The 19,474-nt window shown below is 37.1% G+C and overlaps 2 long non-coding RNA genes across 4 annotated transcripts in view; one reads left to right on the top strand and one right to left on the bottom strand.

The window, feature by feature from the left end:
• LOC147824859 (uncharacterized) overlaps window positions 1-19,235 on the top strand; it is a 41,728-nt gene extending 22,493 nt beyond the window's left edge. For 2 of the 3 annotated variants that reach the window (XR_015441708.1, XR_015441707.1), the window contains one exon: window positions 1,134-19,235. This is a non-coding gene — a long non-coding RNA (uncharacterized LOC147824859). The remainder of the gene's footprint in view (window positions 1-1,133) is intronic. The other variant, XR_015441709.1, reaches the window with a different exon arrangement.
• LOC110350726 (uncharacterized) overlaps window positions 1-19,474 on the bottom strand; it is a 45,977-nt gene that overhangs the window by 16,969 nt on the left and 9,534 nt on the right. The gene's annotated exons all lie outside the window — the stretch shown is intronic.

Genomic DNA, 19,474 nt, shown 5'->3' with positions numbered 1-19,474 from the left:
TTTGTTACATTAGTGAGATTCATTCATGCAATGAAATGAAATTTTTTTCATTCTCATTCTTGTATGGTGTTCCACTGTAGGAATATTTCATAATTTACATACTCTTCCTGTTGATTGGCTTTGGGATGGTTTCCAGTTTAAGATTTTTATGAATAATGTCTTTATCATATTCTTAACAGATGTCTTTTGGTATATATCTGAACTCATTTATCATGCTTAGCCCTCATATTACTCATATTAGTCATTATATTTTCTTTTATTGCTGATTAATCTGGTCAGAATTGCTTGAGTTTTAGTACTCTTATAATATGCAATAATTGGCTGATTTGAATCTTTCTATTATATATTTTTTATTTCATTAATTAATGCTCTTATTGTTAATATTCCCTACTTTCTACTATATTTGGGTTCCATGTTATATTCTTCATCTAATTTCCTGTGATGTAGATATAAGAATTTTTTTTTATTAGGATTTTCTAAAATGTATATGTAAGGCTCAAAATTTCCCTCTTTGAGGGACCAGAGATTTAGCTCAGTGGCACCATGCCTTCCTTACAAGCCCAACGTCCAGAGTTTGATCCCTGGTACCAAAAAAAAAAAATTTCCTTCTTTGCATGTCATTAATTTCATCCCATAAATTTGAAATGTCATATATTAATTGTCATTTATTTCAAAACATTTTTAGACTATATGTATTTTTAATACAATGTTATTTAAAAGTTTAAGGTTTTATTTATATATAGAATGACATTATTTAAGGCATCTTTTTGCAAAATTAATTTCTAGTTTGAACCTGTGTAGTCAAGCATGTACTCTGAATTATTTAAAAACTTCAAGATTGGGGCCAGGGATTACCTCAGTGGTACCGAGTTTGATCCCTGGTACCAAAAAAAGGTCAAGATTGTTTTAGACATCGTGTTATAGGTAATTTTGATAAAAGTTACATTACAATGAGTATTATAAAAACATTACTCTCAAAGTATTTTTTAAACATTTATATTTGTTATTTGTTCATTATTTTTAAAGAAAAATAATATATGAGCATGAGAAGTAATTTACAAAATATTATATTAGATAAGCATAAATGTAGATAAATTGCCTATTAACATTTCGCCTGTTTTTTTCTCTTGTAGATTTGTAGAGGTTTCTTACAGATGAAAGGTACCATTTTCTTGATAGTTTCTGATATTTCAAATAACTTTTCTTACATGCTTCTCTGTCCTTCTTCTTTCTCCTTATTATTACTAATATTAAATCCCTATTTAGTGCAATCTTAGTGCAAATCTATTTTTCTTACAGCTTGTGATTTTAGTGTTTTGTTAATAAGCTATGCCATATCACTGAGTCACAAAAGTTACCTCGTATTTTCTTATTTTTTCATTTAAATTTTACCTTTTATATGCATATCATCGATCTATGTGGAGTCTGTGTGGTATAAGAAGGTAATATTTTCCAGTTATTTTTGCCTCCTGTTCTTCTTAATGGGTACATAAATGTCTCATGAGATAAATGCACTTCAACTTACTGGATTAGTGTGCAACTCATGACATGTCACATGGTCTTTTAGACCTTATTAAACCTAAAGTTGTAAAGAATAGTTTGGAATATCTAGATCAAAATTTTTGTCACTTACTTGTTTAAATTGCTATTTCCAAGCTACCCACCAAAGTACAGTTCCATCTATGACATGTGCATTACTTCATAAAGTATATTTTACCCCTTATCAATGTAATTTTATATAAAATCAAAGAATACCCACAATTTGAAATTCTCTTCTGGTATTAAAATTCTTTAATCATAGTGTATTATTCCATCACTCATGCTAATGGTTGGATTATGTTTTTACTTAAGATCTTTAACTTTTCTTGATATCACGTGAATTTTATGTCATAATACATTTTACACTATTTTCTATTTTTTACAAGATGAAAGATGATGATAAGATGAAATGTTGTATTACTTCAAAAACTTGAAAATAACAGTAAATCATAATTATGTCCTTTTGTTTGTAGTGCTACAAATTAAAATGAACCTCTGAACACCATATATTAAAATCATACATATCACTTGCAAAGTAATCATACAATGAATTTTTGTGTATTCTCCAAAGGGTTCTTATCAAATAGAATGATGGTAATTATTACCAAATATTCTGAAGGTACTTGACTGTAATTTTTGGCCCAAAATAAAATATTTGCTAAAACCAGAAAGCTCTTAGCAGTTGGTCCTAGTCTCAAAGACAGATTTTTAAATTATTTTGTGGAGAAAAATACACATGGCGTATAAATATATCACTAACTCAATTTTTAGTAAAATTCAACATTTTATTTCAGAGAGGAAAAATCTCCTATATGAGTGAAATATTTAGAGTCTGAGCTAAAACAAGACAGTAGGGATATGTTTTTATTTTAACAGCATATTGGCTAGGATCTGGGGTGACAGTCTCTGTCATTCATCGCTGATGGTGCTGGAAAGTATTACAAACTCTCTGGAAAACAATTTGGCAACGTAGACCATACATTAAACATAGGGTGTCGGTTAAAAAGCATGGAGTACTTTTTGAATAGAGTATATTATCATACTATCAGAAACAATATGTTTATGTATAGAAAAGTAGTGAAAATCATTAGTGAAAAAAAGAAATTTAAAACATTGGCTGCTTCCTTTTGCTCAGTAGGAAGCTGAATGTTGTAAATCCTACATACTCCCCTTTTAGCATCAATCATGAATTAATATTTATGCCACAAAATATGTTGACTGACTATATTACTTTTGCATTTCTCCATCATTTGTAGTGTTCGATAATCTCATATTTGATTAAACAAGTTAACATCGATAACTTCCCTTTACTTTATTACTTTCTCCTTCCAACAATTATTTTTAACACATTCATAATATTCCTTTACTGTATTTGGTAATGCATATTCAAAATAAAAATTCCAACTTTTGTGGCTTTCATTTCTTTCTACTCTTTTGTTCATGTCATATTCTTTTAGTTGTCCATTATTTTGATTCATTTCTAGTTGACTGGAAAATGCCCTCGAGGAACTTTTCCTTGTACAGTAGATTTCAGATGAACTTCCTGAAACCCCGTGGGTCTGAGAACACGTTTCACCCTCATCTTTGAAAGAGTCGTAGCTTCTCCTCCTTGGAAAGCTCGCCTCCCACGTCTGCACCTTCAGAGGGTGCAGAGATGTGGTTTGTATTGCAAAGAGTCTGTGAGGAGGAGAAGTTTACACCAAATTTCTTTCTTCCCCTTTTCTCGGTAGCCTCGTTTGTCTAGGTGTTAATGTAATGTGTTGCTTACATTTTCATTTTTTCTTCAAGTGCTAAATTCCTATCGGAATAAAGTTAAAAATCATTCTCTTTCTAATGTGGTTTGGATCTTGAATGTTTCCCAAAGCCTCGGGGATTGAAGGCTTGGTCCCAGCCCCCTGGACTTCTGGCAGGTGATGAAACCCTCAGGAGATGGGGCCTAGCAGAAGTGAGCTCATCTGGTGTGGTCTTGAGGAGAACATTAGAACTCTGGCCCTTTCTCTTCCATTCTTTGCTTCCTGGCTGTGGAGAGGTACAGACCTCCTGGACCACGTGCTCCCACCAGGATGTACTGTGCTGCCAGGGGGACAAGGGACAATAGACTGAAGTCTTTGAAGCCATGACCCTGAATAATAGACCTTTCCGTCTTTCAAGTTGAACATCTCAGGAATTTTGTGACAGTGACAGAAATCTAACATGATGTCCTTTAATACCTTTGCTCCAAACACTTGCATTTTAAATCTGAAGACTTTTCTTAACTTCAGTGGCATTCACCTCCTAAGGGGGCCTCTACACTGCTGAAGTGAGAACTCTGAAATCTCCCACACAGCAGAAATGTTGGAGAACCTACTGGGAAGAGGAGAGCCACCTCTTCAGTCTCTGAGGACCTGGCAGGAGCCAAAACCTTCCAGGTGCATGTGCTTTATTGGGAGCTAATGTTTGTAAAAGAATATAGAAAAAAAAGGCAGAATTTGATAGAGCCCCCTGCTGCAAGACAGACCTGACAAAATATAACCAGGAATCATAGCATGCACCCTGCCATGTAGAAGGGCCAAGCATCAGCCTTAAAATTCTTCTGCTCTGCTCAGGTATTAGATAAGACTGTGAGGACTGGACTTGCCATACCACTGGACTTACCGCTGAATCTGCAAGGTGCTTTGCCTGCAGGCTCCTGGCTGGCTGCACTCCTGGAATTTGAATGTCACTTTTTTTTTTTAGGAAAGGAGATCTCAATGGCTCAGTCCACTGCTGCTATAGCCAGCAAGATTCTCCCACAATGGGAAGTTAAAAGGAATTATGGCCTCATGGGGATATATCAGACTTGTAGATGGCATCTAAAATAAACTGAGCAAAATAGCCCAACACATTGGGCTCTCTCTCTAAGGTATTTATCATTTAATTTTTCACAAGTTAAACATTTGCTTGCATGATTTCATAGCAGGATAAATGTAAAAACTAAAATTTTTTTCAGTGTTGTTTACCATCTAGTATTCATCCATACTATATATTCTAAATGTCTCTATCTTAAATCATAGATTTTAAATTATTACACCTACATCAGATCTTAATGTTTGTCAAGTTAGCCATAATATTTATACAGTAATCACATGTAGGAAGAAAAAATGAAATTTGGCTCAATTATCAGACTATAAGTAGAAAATACAATTTTTTTTTTTTTTTGGTACTGGGGATCGAACTTGGGACCTTGCGCTTTCGAGGCAGGTGGTGGAACCAATGAACTAAATCCCCAGCCCACAGATTTCTTTTTTGAATTTAGGGTTACTGAGCTAACAAGTAAAAATACAGGATGCCCAGTTAAATTTTAATTGCAGATAAGCAAAAATATAATTATTTTTAGTATATCCATGCAATATTTGGAACTAGCTCATCATAAGAATCTATTCACTCGCTATCTGAAATTTAGACCTGATTGGATGTCCTACATAGTATCTGGCAATATTGTCTGTGTTTCAAAACCAGTATGTCTCCTTGCCACTGAGAACTTCACACCAAAATTCTCTGCGTTCTGCAAACCTCTCTTCTGCACTAAATCTAAATGACTCTGTGTTGGTCTGTATAGACCACTGAAAACAGACAATAGAGAGAGCATCCACAGCCTTTATAAAACTGTGTTGTCCAAAATGTATTTGTTGATCAAATACTTCATGCCATGCACCTCGCTAGGTGTTAGAGATGTGCATCTCCCACTGTGTGTCATGGTGGAAAGGTAATGAATCGTCTGGAAATGAAAATATCATCATGCAATCACATGTAGGAAGGATTAATATTTTGTGAAAAAAATTTTCACTATAGATTTGTGGAGAGGGTTAGGGGGCAGTGGGAGGTGGTATGCACTAGATCACTGGATCATAACTGTATCAGACCCATTTCTGGCAACAGGAAATTAATCATCCACAAGTACTGATGGTCATCCTTTCCTTCAGAGTTCCCACTCTCCACAGAATGTCAAAGGCTGGGGTCACGATGACCAATGGAGAAACCAGAAGCATACAGCTCACTACTTATCCCTGCAGCGGAAGAAAAGGGCCTGCATCTAAAGACAACAGGTTTAGAAGTAGGTGTCAGTATACGGTGACAGAATACCCCGAAACAGCAGCCAACACGCTGGAAAGTTAAATTCTCTTGTGTGATGAAAATTAGAAAAATACCAGAGCAAGCAGGGCACGGTGGTGGATGCCTGTAATGCCCCCACGCTTGGAGGTTGAGGCAGAAGGATCACAAGTTGGAGATCAATTTTGGCAACTTAGCAAACCCTTGTCTCAAGATAAAATTTCAAAATGGGCTGGGGATGCAGCTCAAGGCAATGGCTGTGGGTCCAATTCCAATGTGTATGTCTGGGGTGGGGAGGGCATATAATCGATTTTTCAGGGCTACAATTCTTAGACATCTCATCTTCAGAATATTTCCTTTGGAACTGTGATTTTAAACACCTCAACAGTTTGAGCTCTCACCTTAGATTTTTTTTTTCCCTATTTAATAGCAAAGCATGGTATCTTGCTAATGATATTGTAATAGAGTGATTATAAATATTGGGCTTGTTTTCCTAATCGGAGTAACCTTTTAAAGAGTAGGATTATTTATAGAATAGAAACAATTGAAAACATGTAAAAGTTTCTGGTGGCCTTGCTCAGAAGTGTAATCTGCTCAGGACCCTTGACTAAAGGAATAAGTAACTCCAGCTCACACTGTTATTTACCAGGCTGAGAGAAGAATTGGTCATATATATATATATCATATATATATCACATATACGTGTGTGTGTGTTTCCCTCTCAATAATGTTGGAATTTTCTTGTTATTGTTACAAAAATGATTAGAAAATCTTGTTTTCTTTCTACCAAATTTGACAACATTTGATCAAGTGAAAGCATAACAAAATAATTATAAGCACATCTAAGCATAGTGTCTTTTTCTGTTTACTTTTATTGTTGTTTTTTTTTAATCTCAACATTGAGGCTACATCAAAGAAAAAGACTTTTCTAGATGTGTATAGCACCTATCAAATAACTAAATTAAAGACAAACTTTGAACTGCACCCTATACAAACTATCTACTACACAGAATCATGCATGAATTTTAATTTAAAGCACTAACAAACAGAAATATCACAAAGGAATGAAATCAGTGCAATCAAAGGAAAATGATTTAGACCCTGGTGTATATATTTTTGAACATTTATACAATACCATAGGACTAAGAATCAAAGGTTTATACCCTTGAAATTGTGATGTTCTACATCCAAGACAATCATATGAGATATTATTTTAGGGTATACCTATCATTTTAGGATTATTTCTTTTTACAGGGCCAATACAATGTTGACAGTTGTAGCAAGGGAAAAAATAACAAAAAACCTCCACTCTCCAATTTCTAAGTGCTCCTTTAGAGTTGAGCATTTTTACAGAGAGCAACTTCACACTTGCCAAAGAAATAATATCCTAGAAAATGAATATGGAATAAATATCCTCAGATTAATGCTATATAAATACATTTGCTATAGATTTCATCAAATATTCATGGTTCACACATGTACAGGTCAAATTACCTTTAAATATTAAATTTCTTTCCAGTAGTGGAGAATTTCAGAGTTTTTTTCAGTGTTTGCAGGGTGTAGAGATGGAACCCATATATTATTATCTGCTGGGAAATTCAGTTTCTAGTTTAACTGGATCTCTAAGGTTAGAGGGAATGTCACTCACAAAACTGGGGAATAGCTTCATGTTTCTCTCTGTCCTGCAAATTCCAGCTAGAATTTAAAGATGTACTGAAAACATAAGCATTTTACACATATTTTAAAGAAGAAATAGGCTGTCAGGTACCTTGTGAATAATATGCCAGAGGCATAGTACACGGATCTCATTTAATACAACCAGACCTCTGAAGTAGGAATTATTATCCTTCCTATGAATACAGTAATACAAGAAAGGTTCAGAGGGACAAGAGATCCCGGGAAATGGTAGACACTAGGTAGAAACCTGATTCAACAGGGTCCAGCAATTTGAGTCTGTCACTGGCAATGTCAGTTGTCACACAGGGCACTACGGATCACAGTATGTTTTCAAAGCATTAACAAATTGAACAATGAAACACTGGCTACGTGTTCTTGCACTACAGGAGGGGAAATGCTCTGAATTCAAGTCTAATAGATCCGGGCTTGGATCCTGCTCCGCCTCTGACAGGTATGGTGTGCTCAGAAATTTGGCATCTCTCAGATACTCTTTTCATCAAAGATAAGGCAGGGAGAGTATTACAGAGACTGTGTCCTTCATGCTAGTGTCCCAAGACAATGTAGGAGTTAGGAGGGTCGCCACGCATTCCTGAGAAGAAGATGGGCAGCACCTGTCACCCATTCACCACCTCAAATCTTGATGTTACCTTTATGCAGATGACCACATATTCATTCCCCAAACTCCTTCCCCTTATACCTCCATTGGAGATTTTTGATGTTTCACTAAATATACTTTATTTATTGTTACAGAATCACTTAGTGAGTATGCAAATAAGACATTCAGCGTGCAGGTTTAAACATATCAGATTCCAAATTTGACCAAACAATTTATTATCTAAACTGGGCCATATTTTGAGTACTATCAATAATGAAATTGGAATACAGGTGTAATCCAGAACTATCCCTACATAAAGACAAATGATCAAGTTATATACAAACTTTTTTTAGTAGAACCATGCAACTTAACTCTCTATGCATAAATATACTTTAGGAACTCTATAATCATTTTCATAAAACACAAGTGAGTTGTTTGTGTATAGCAGGGGTGGCGAACCTATGGCACACACATTATTTGTTTTTCTTTGAGACAAAAGATGTTAATGCATGAGTTGCTGTGGGTGGCAGTTTAGGCCATCCCTGGTGTATACTACAGGAATAATTTTGCTAAGCATAAAAATGTTAAATGTGTCACAAAGTCTATAACTTTGGTCTACAATTCTTTTTCTTTCTTTTTTTATAGTTTTCTTAATATGGCAGCTGTTTAAAAAGTTAGAACGGGTCCAGAACTTAGCTAGTCCTTGACCCAGGTTCTGTTACTGCAGTTTACCTGAACATCCTCTCTCTAGTGTAACTCTAGTGTCTCTAGTGTCACTTCCCCCTCGGTGTAAGTAGATCCCACCCTCTGAGACCAGCTCATCTTCCTCCATTGTGCTGGGGACACCAGTGACTCCCTAGCATTGCACTGTCTCTGGGACCAACACAGGCCTCAGGTGGAACAGGCAGACATTTGACAATCTCCCAGCTTCAAAGGAGCATGAGGAGAGTAGAGATGTAAATGAGAGTCAGGGCTGGGATTCCTGTTTGGTGGCCCCTCTGTGGGCCTCTGGTGCCTGGGATTTCTTGCCCTGGACAGGGCACAGTGCACACAAGACAATGTCAAAGAGAACTGCAGGAGCAGGCGGAGAGCCAGGCACCTGCGCCTTGCTGGCAGCATGGAGGGACTCGGTGAAGCGGCTTCAGGAGGAGGGGAGGTGACAAAGACACATGCTGGTTCTCCATCTGACACTTACCTGCAGGACCATCTGTAACACCTCTTCAGATCAGAGAAGTCCAATGGGTCTGGGTGAAATGGGAACCCTCTGCTGCCACCACACAGGCCTTGAGCTGATGCATGGCTGCTTTTGGAGATCAGTGGCAGCCCTGGTTCAGAAAACCCCATCCGCCTAAAGATGCCCTTTGAGAATCCCCCAGCAGGTGCTGAGCCCTGATGCCTGTCTAATGGGCCTCCACATAGCTGCTCCCTTCTGCTGGTTGAATGAATCACTCACACACACACACACACGCAATCAATACTTACATACACAAGTGGGAACAACACACATAACACAATGTTCTGATGACTTTGAAACTGACTTTCACAGTATTGTAATCGCTACCTCCCCATTTTGTATAAAGTACACACGAGCAGGAAAAAAAACCAGGAATATCAAATGATTCAAATGATGATCGTTACCATGAGGAGGCTGCAGGTGGTGCTTGGAAGGTAGATGAGATGGGAGGTGGGGCTGCTATAAGGCCATGGGTGCTCTCCCAGGCCTTCAGGTGACCACTTCTCTGAGGATCTGTGTGGCAGCAGAGCAAATCGAGGTCCCTTCTATTCCTGACCAGCTCCTCTGGACCCTGAGTGGTATTCCCTATCTGTCTGCTTTACCTGTGCTCACAGTATTCATGGTAGAAATGTTTGATTATAAGCCAAGGTGAAACCTGGCTGGTTCCTCACTGCTGAGTAGCCATGAGCTACCAACCAGGGTATATGAAGGAGGAAGAAACTTGCATTTGTTCACATCTTTGTATTTGAAGGTCTTCGTCACAGACACCCTAGCCTTCATCCGATCAAAACAGTTGTTAAACTTTTATGTTTTATTGTTAAAATGACTTATTAATCCATTCTACACATAAAGAAATTGAACTGCAAGAGGTCAAATTACTTTTTTAAATCACATAACTATTATAGAGTAGCTTAAACTTAGACTCCTTTTGGCATGCCTACATTTGGCTATTTTGCTCAAACATCAAATATTTTCTCTTAATAAAAATAGTTATTTTGTAATTGTTATTCCATTTTGGTTCCTGAAAAATAAAGACAAGGAGCTTGGATTCAGTGGCCATGGAATTTAACTGCCATAAAATTAGGAAATTATTTATCAAGTATATTATTTTTTGTTGAATTGAAAAAATGTTTTGTATAGAGGGGCTTTGTGGCATATCTTCAATTACCTGGGGTTTTCCAGTCACAGTTTCCTGTAGCATCAGGGCTGAGGATCTTGGAGAAGTACTATGTCGACTTATCTGGCAAATAAATTACTAATACAGAAAATTTTAGGAAAACTCTATGACTAAATTTTTATCTTCTCTAAGACCAAATTATTTTCTCCTAGACTTTAACTTTCTCAAGTATAGAATCTCTTTAAGATTAGCCTTTTCTTATCTACAAAATGCACACAGTTCTCAACATAGCATAGTATTAAAATATGCTTATTCACTTAAATTATACAATATTTCACTTGTAGTTCTAGCCCTGAGAATAAATAAATATTTTCCTGCTGCTTTGCAAATTATATATGAAATTTTAAATGAAATTACTATTATTATTTTCTATCTAAGATATTGCAACTATCACTGAGAAAATTGAAAAGGATTGGTCAAGGTGACCTGGCTTTTAAAACTCGTGTTTTGAAAAGCCCAAAAAGCATCTTTACAATCCAGATCTGAAGATCTTCTGTATATCATTTTGCACTTTGTTGAATGAATAGAGACATCAGTGAATCAATCAATCAGTTGATCAATGAAACTATCATAAAATGAGCAGTAAAATCATGTTGTAAAGAAACCAGATAATTGACAATCAGTGCCCAGATTTTTATTTATGTGTTCTTAATTATTATTTTTTTTCAGAAGAGAGCCAGGCAGATGAATAATAAACACAAAAACACACCTAAAAAGATATCCCACCAAAAACAATTAGTCAAGAAATGTAACTAGCTAGATCAACGTGGTTGTTGAGGACCAAGCATGTGTATTTGCATAGAAGGGGCTTCTCAGGCTGTTTCTTGATGAAAAATACTCACCATGAACTGATTATCTGGCACCCAGTTTAAGTGGTTCCTTGTTGGCTATGGCCATTGTCATAAGCCTGGATTTAACATCAGAAGTGCTGCCTGCCATCTGCCTCCAAAGAGCAAATCTATTTTTATAATATCAAATTTGCAATAAAGCAAAACTACACACATGCTCAGTGTTGGATGAACTTCCATTTTTAACACGACTGACTTTCACTCATCTTCCTGGGGGCCTCCCGAACTGGGTGGCCTCCTTTCTTCTGCTCCAGGCCTTATCTCTGTTAAACTGTATGATTAAGATCCCACAGTCACTGAACAAACAGGGTAGGATTCTCCATAACAGACCTTTTGTTCATATACATTTCCCTGGCTTTCGTTAGAGAAGTCAGAGAACGGCTATCATCTCCACACTAATAATATCCTTCAGTAAATGATAAAGTCAAGTCCAAAGTAAACTGAGAAGCTTTATCAACATGTCAAAGCTATCCCCTTACAGCTCTGTACTTGCCAACTGTGCATCCTTTTCCTAGACAAAGGCTCAATGCACATTTAAAGGCACTTACCAGAGTGGGTGTTTGTTTGCCAAAGGAGAACAGGCTGCCCTCTGATTCCAGTCACCCTGGTTGTCACTCTCATCAGAGGAAGAAAGGTATAAGTTACACTCGGACTCCTTCCTTGATGATCTCTTGAATTGAGTCAGGGCAAGAGTCAGAGCTTCCTGCCAAGTTCCTCCTTCTCTTTCTCCTTGTAAATATTAACTGATGGACTTCTCAGGAGCAAAGTGAATTTCTTACTGTGAATAGCAAGAATGCTGTGGTCGACCAGTTACTCTTCCTCTCTATTGTCAGAGAAGATGAGTCAAAAGGGATTTACGGACCCAGTTAATTCTAACAGATGGCCCTTCCCCTTGTATTCTGTGAGGAGTTCGAAATCCATCCACATTCCTCTCCAATCCCACATTAGGCAGATTAACACACTGGCTTTGATTTTGGTAAACAGATTTTATAGGATGGACACAATACAAGACCCGAAAGACGGAAAAAACTTAGAAAAGCCTGTATCACAGAACATTGAAATTCTGTGCCTCTTTTGACATATAAACGAGGCTTATCTAAAAAGCAATGGAAACAGTGATCATCTTTCCCTGCTTTTTCTTCTCTTTCTTTTGGTGCATGTGTGACATATCACTCTAGATCCAGAAAAGGTTTCTGTGTACATGCATATGCTTGTATAATTTCTGCTGGACAGTATAAAAAATATACAGAATATATGCACCACGTAGGCACTACAGATCCAAGTTGCATGTGGCCTTGTGTAGGCAGTAACAGGAACAATTGAAAGTCGCTTTATCGGAGAACAGCAGTATGCTGGGTATTTTTCTTTCTTTTTTTTTTCATTGTGATTGTAAACAAACTTCCCCCTGGGATAGGATGGCCCAGGCAAGGTATGGTGAGGATAATCCCTCATCATAAAATCCCCATCTAAAAATCCTGTCAAGATTGATAGGGACTGAAGTGTACATAACACTGTTGCTCTGTTGGTTTTGTTTCAAGCACAGCATGCCTCTGAATGATCTGTCATTACAATTGGACCTGAAGGAAAGAAAAGCATTGGAGAGAAACCTCTCATTGCCACCTATAGGCTGGAGCAGGAAGATCTTAGATGGTAGCTCCAAGGCTCCAGAAAAGAGCAGCAAGAGGTGTTGTCATGTTCACATTCACACTCCTTCATTTGCGTTTTCACAAAGCATTTCTTAGGACAGCACCAGGCAAGATATTGGAGAGGATTCAAAGGTGAAGAAGGAAGAGTCTTTATTTGGGGGGAGCAAATATTCTGAGGACTAGAAAGACATTGAGGCATAAGCGCTTGACAGATGCTCAGGACAAAGAGGCTTTCCCGAACAAGTGACATTTGAATATTGCTAAGTGCCCTAAAAGGTCAATAGAGTTCTTTGGGGAAAGAGAAACAACTGCATTCTTGATTAGGGAAAATGACGTTAGCAAAGAAGCCGCACAAAAATGTGTCACGTGTTCAGGGAACTATAAGAAGATCACTGTATGACTGGAAGTTTGTCTGTGCTACGTGTCAGGGTAATTGGATGGTGTGAAAACAGGAGCTAGAATGTGAAAGGAGAGATGTAGACTTTGAAGGACCTTGTGCGCCATGCTATGGTATTTAGCATTGATGTGAGAGTCAAGATTGCACCCTCTTCTGAACCCATGGTATCACTGGGTCATGAGACTCTCCATAACCCATTAGTGTCACATATGGAATCATCAGGAACCTAACCCACAAGGCGTTGGGACAAAAACAGATTATGCACTCTTGATCCAAACTCTGCCATGTTGTAATACACCATCATTCTGAAACTTACATTCCGCTAGCAGTTGTTTCTCTTAAATGAGATCAGCATCTGCATAAAATGCAAAGCTTTTTTATTCCCACATTGTAACTGACACATTTTAGGGTGTCCGTCCAACTCACAGCATTACTTGCTTGAAATCTTTCTCCCTCCCCAGGGAAATCTGTTCAGTGACCTCTTGTAAATTTGACTATCTGCTCCCCTGCCAGCGTGTGGCATCAAACTCCCTCCCCAAGGTGGGCCAGTCAGGTTCCCTCTTACATACATGAACATTTTCACTTAACCAGAGAATTTCTGGGCACTGTATTAACCAATGGTTTGTCACCAGAGGGAAGACCTAGAATCAGCTCTTCCTTGAGATGCCAAAGCTGACATGTTCCCATACTCTCTGAGGCCCTTCAACCCAGGCTAACCCTGAGGTTCAGAATCATTCCAATGAGTAGCCTTTTTGCTTAAGTGAGCACAAGCTATTTTCTGCTGATTGCAAATAAATCTAATCATTAATACAGTTTATTTCATTTTTTACATTTTATTATTCTTAATTGGTATAAATCCTCTTGCTCATTTCCCCTTGACAGGTAATGATATATTCCCAGGGGAAGGGAAAGAAAACCTGTTCCATTTATTTTCAGAGTAATAGCATGACAGGACAACAAATACCAACTCAAAAATTTGATTTTTATACTCCCGAGGTAAAGTGACTAAGTCTAGTACGTTTTAGTATTGTGCCTGTACAGTTCCCAGAATTGTAACTAACCAGTTATGTCCATGATTCAACAACCCACTAGATACAAAGCCCAATTTACAAAGCTGGGCATGCACTCTGGAAGGGAGAGATAGGAAGATCTCAAATTCAAGCCCAGCCTTGGCAGTTTAGCAATACCCTATCTCAAAAACTAAACTTGGCTGGGAATGTAGCTCAGTGTAAAGACCTTAGGCTCAATCCTCAGTACCACAAAAAAAAACTTCCTCCAATTTTTTGAACATTATATATCACTTACTAACCTACCAGAAGGAAGATCCTAAAAACCCAAATCTTATGAATTAGAAAGATCTGTCTGTTTCTGTGTTCAAGTATTTTATGGAACTGGCTTTTTTCTATTTCATGAATGTACTAAATAACAGCCAATGCATCATGCTCCTGCCTAACCGCTTAAGAAAATTCTGAACAGTCAAATTGACCATTGTCCGTATCTCCCTAATTAGAGTTATCATTCGAGAGAGGTTGTATTTTGGGAAGGCCTTCAGCAGTTCTCAGAATTTCAGAGGAAAGTTTTCATCCATATGATCCTTCTACCCTCCCTCCGTCCTTCTTCCTGAGCCACCATCTGTGTAGCAGTATATTCCAAGATTGCCAGAAATTGCTTTAGCCAACAATAGATGTCACTATGTGACAGCATCCAAGGTGTTATGTTATGGTGGTCACAGACCAAGCTAAAGGGCTATATAGACTTTAGTGGAGATAGAATTCTACTGGTAAAGCCAGGAATAGTTTATATCCCATCAAAATAGATTCATATTTGTCTCAATCTCTGCTGCTCAAGGGGTTTCGGTGATTGGGGAAAGTCAGTACTGCACATCTTGCCCATACCCAGGCGCTAAGGATACAAATCCTACAAACCCTTCACTTAACAAGCAGCTGTAAAACAATATCAGCCAACATGCAAGTTTCAACTCCATAATTTTAGCAAAGAATGAAATATCACCAGGAATCCTCCATGATAACAATTAATTTTGCCTTCTCATTTATGAAAGGCTTTCATTTCCAAATCTACTTCCCCACACAAACACACCAGATAGAGTGTGAGATACATTGAGATGAGAGTGTTAAAGTCCAGACTGTCAAATTCCATCAGGCCACCCGAGTCTCTTAGAAAGCCCCAAGCACTCTCCTTTTACATATATTATAATGAAACAAATTATTCTGGTGTCGAAGACCTTGAACACAGACTAACCTTGATAAGCACTTACATCTAAACAAAAAGAGAATCAATTTGCATTTTCCTTTCTGCTGGCTAGCATAAAGCTTCATTTTACAGTTACCATTAAGGGTTAGTGCTATCTTTACATACTACATTAGGCAGTTTGTGTCCATTGTTCATGCACAGTTCCATTGGAATGTTTCAGGTTAAAGGCATTTTCACAATGATGTTGCTTTTGTCCTGCCCCCACGTTATTATCTTGAATGTGTTTATCCCAACAGGTCTCTTCAAGACCTGAAAACTGTCCTTTGTGGTAATATGTCAGACACCACCTTCAATCACAATTGGAATTGACAATGCTCAAGGTCTCAGGCTACACACACACACACACACACACACACACACACAGACACTCACATGTGCATACGCGTTCACATAGTTCACTAGGTTGGCTAGATACAGTAGGTAAAGCTGTAAAGCTCCTTGGACTGACCTTCATGAATTGTAATGAATTGGAACCTATATAGGCTAAAGACATCCCTTGAACAAATCATAGGATTCTAAACCATTTTCCAAGCTGACAGATGCTTCAAACCATGCCATGCATAGCCTTTGAATTATCATCTTCTCTGATCTATGGCCTCTTAATTTTATGGGGCAGAGGAAGCAAACCACAGGCATTCATTAAGCAAACATCTATATATGGGAAGAGATGGGAAGCATGCTCCTCCTGGAAACCACAAATACGTGAGTTAGAATAATTGAGAAATGGCCCCTGGCAGGTAGCGTAACACAATTATTATAGATGTAACCTTTTGAGAGGTAAAAACAGAAAGTCTTAACCTAGAAAGATAGATGCACTCTGTGGAAAAGAATGATCACCAAAGACCCATTTCACAATGTAGCAGCACATAAGTAGTGGTTACAGAATAGCATTCCAACATTGACAAATAGCTTGGTCAAAGATCAAAAATTAAATCATAAATATTGATATTTTAAAATTGAGTTTTCAAAATAAAGAAACACGAAAGAACCATTTTCTCCCAGTATATTTGACAACCACATTTCAAAACATACACAGCCATTCTTTATTGTGTATTAGTTCTATTCTCCTCTAATGTCCTGGTTCCATTTTAAATCAATAAAACATATATCTAGGATATTTTTACACTTTGAGAAAAAACTGACTCTTGAATGCTAAATACTTATTCTCTTAATTATTTTAATCGCATTATACTATGACAGAACTGGACCCTCAGATACTAAGGGACAGATAAAGTATCTTTGAAAATTATCCAGGGCCTTGTGTGAAACAATAATGATGGAGGAGAGGCTGAAAAACAGAAATATAAAAAACACTGGCAGAACTATTGATCCTTGGAATAAATGAGCATCCTCCAATCAGTTTAAAATATATTAACCCTCCACTCAGAAACTGCTGTATACTCTCTTTGTTGTCCAGTGAACAAGGAAAAAGCACCTATTAAACAAGTAAAAGTGAATGAGGCGTCATACCTATTCTGTAGAAGTGTAAGGTAAAGGTAGAGTTGACAAAGAAAGTAAAAAGTGTAATACAGTAAATGCTCAATTTCCCTGTACAAAATCAAAAATCATTTCAATATTACATCTCCTTAATCCTCATGATTTTTTTCTTTGAACTTGGTATTATTTATAACTAATTCTACAGTGGGCCGTGTTGGGAACACTGGAGACTCCATGAGAGTTAGGCAAGTAGTCTCGGCATGGAACCCAGTTTCCCTACTACCAGTGTCTAACAAAAGAGAGAGAGCAATGATTTTTCCCAGAAATTCCACAGGAGTGCAGAGCCCATGGGTATTTGTGAGTTCTTCCCTAAAGAAAGCAAGGCTTACTTGAACTGTGTTTGCAACTTGGCCAATAAGCTCCAAGCCAGGTCAGAGACATCCACTAAAAGACTGGAAGAATATTTATGGAATTTCATAAATAGCAATTCAAAGAATGTGAAGACCAAGTGCTGTCATTCAGAATTCTGCCGCAGCCAACAGGCATCTTCTCCTCACAAAACTAACTTAAATTTTACTAAAGAAGACTGGGAAACAGTTATTCTAGAATAACACAAGTGATTTTTTAAAAGAAATAATATTTTTATGATGATTGGTAGCTTCATCGTAAGGATTTTTATATAAAACTAAAAGCAAATGAAAAATGTTTATGGGTGAATATATGTGCTATGCAAAGACTTTTCCTTTACAAAAGACTTTTCCCTGCAGAATTCTTCTAAATGGTAAACTCCCCTGTTGCCTTTAAATGGTTGTTTACAGATCATTAACTACTCACAAAAAGGCTGGTAGAGAAAAGCTGGCAAACTCAGAATCTCCCATTGATTAGCCAGACTTCAAGAGAAAGAGTTCTGAGAGATAGAATTCAGTTTGCCAGAAATGAATTTTCATCATCAATTTTGGAATGAAAAATTGTATGCAGGTCATCTTTATATAAGATTTCATCCTTGCAGGCAAACAGAGCCCAAATCTTAACATTATTTTTCTTTTCTTTTTTTTTTTGGTACTGGGGACTGAACTCGGGTCCTTGTGCTTGCGCAGCAGGCAGTGAAACCACTCAGCTAAATCCCCAGCCCCTTAACATTATTTTTAATTTTGAAACATTTGGGCACCATTTAATATTAGTAACTCTTTTTTTTTTTTTTTTTTTTTTTTTTTGGTACCGGGGATTGAACTTGGATCCTTCTGCTTGCAAGGCAGGCGGCAGAACCACTGAGCTAAATCACCGGCCCCAAATATTAATAACTCTTAAAATTTGAAGACCTATTATCTAACTGGTGTTATGTAGGCTATTTTCAAGCTTATTTTTAATTCAATAAATAACACTATTACTAATACCCTAATACACAAATTTTTGTGCACATTTCTTCTTGATCCTTTAGGAGCAACTTGTAAAGGTAGAATTAATGTATAATACACACACAATTTTTAATGGTTTTGATACAAATTGTCCAAATACTTTTCAAAAAGGTAAGAAGTTTCAACATCTTTCCTTCACCATGAGCCTTTCTTATTGGGACTTCTTAAAGTGAACATTTTGAAATTCATTCCCAAAATTTTAGTTGAAAATAGTGCTTTTTATCATTTAGTATGAAATAATTAAATTATAAAGTTGAACAAATCTGTTATTTTAATAAACTTTAAGTGAACAATGCTGCCCTTGTCATTCCATTGCCAGTCCTTAGTAGTTCCTTCTTGATTTGTATGAGCTCTTCACATGTTAAGAATAGCATACTAAAGACACACTTAAGGACATGAAAATTTTCATATCAGCTATACTTTTTTCTACTTAAATATTTGCATTTCAATTTTGTTTGTCAAATTTTTAATGTGAATTTTGATTATTTTATCAAGTTGACTTACAAAATCTTTTCCCCAGTAATTAACAAAAAGTCATTCACGTTTTCCATTGCTTCCTATGATTGTATTAAATGCCTCTCCCAGCTGGATGAAGAATATCACTCTCATAATCTCTCTAAAACTGTCTTCTCCTTGACAATGTAGAAACGCTGTCATCTATTTTGCAGAATTCTACAGAATTTGGGGCATCCTAAGAAATGACATTTAAGAGCTTGTTGTCCTTAAAAGGTGATTAAAATAAAAGTTCAATAGTATTTATGATTATCAATGACAAGATCAGATATGTAAAAAGAAAACTCTGGCATATCTTGACCAAGTGAAGCCAAACAAAGTGCATCTTTAATAGCTATGAACAACACAAGAGTTAATATGCTCAAGCCAAATGTAAAATAACTAATTTTTATGAGCTGCTTTGAAATAAACTTGATGATGACCTTTGTCCTTTTGTGTTTGTTGCTTTTGTTTTTGTTTTTCTCAAAAAACCTCCTCCAAATACAGTGCAATAAGAGGCTCATGCGTCCCAGAGATGAACTGAGTCTCCCGCACCCTTTGCATTTAGGATCTTGGGAACAGATTTTCTCCCCTCCCGTCCACTGGCCCCAATCCCACTTCGCTGCCCAGTCTAATTCAGCTTGGACTGTCTTCTTGTATCCCCAGCTCCTATATGAA

Source organism: Heterocephalus glaber, unplaced genomic scaffold (genome assembly GCF_053883595.1).
Source record: "Heterocephalus glaber isolate CG9 unplaced genomic scaffold, H.glaber_assembly_v1.0 deba00001531, whole genome shotgun sequence".
NCBI lineage: Eukaryota > Metazoa > Chordata > Mammalia > Rodentia > Bathyergidae > Heterocephalus > Heterocephalus glaber.
This window is presented reverse-complemented; position numbering and strand designations above follow the sequence as displayed.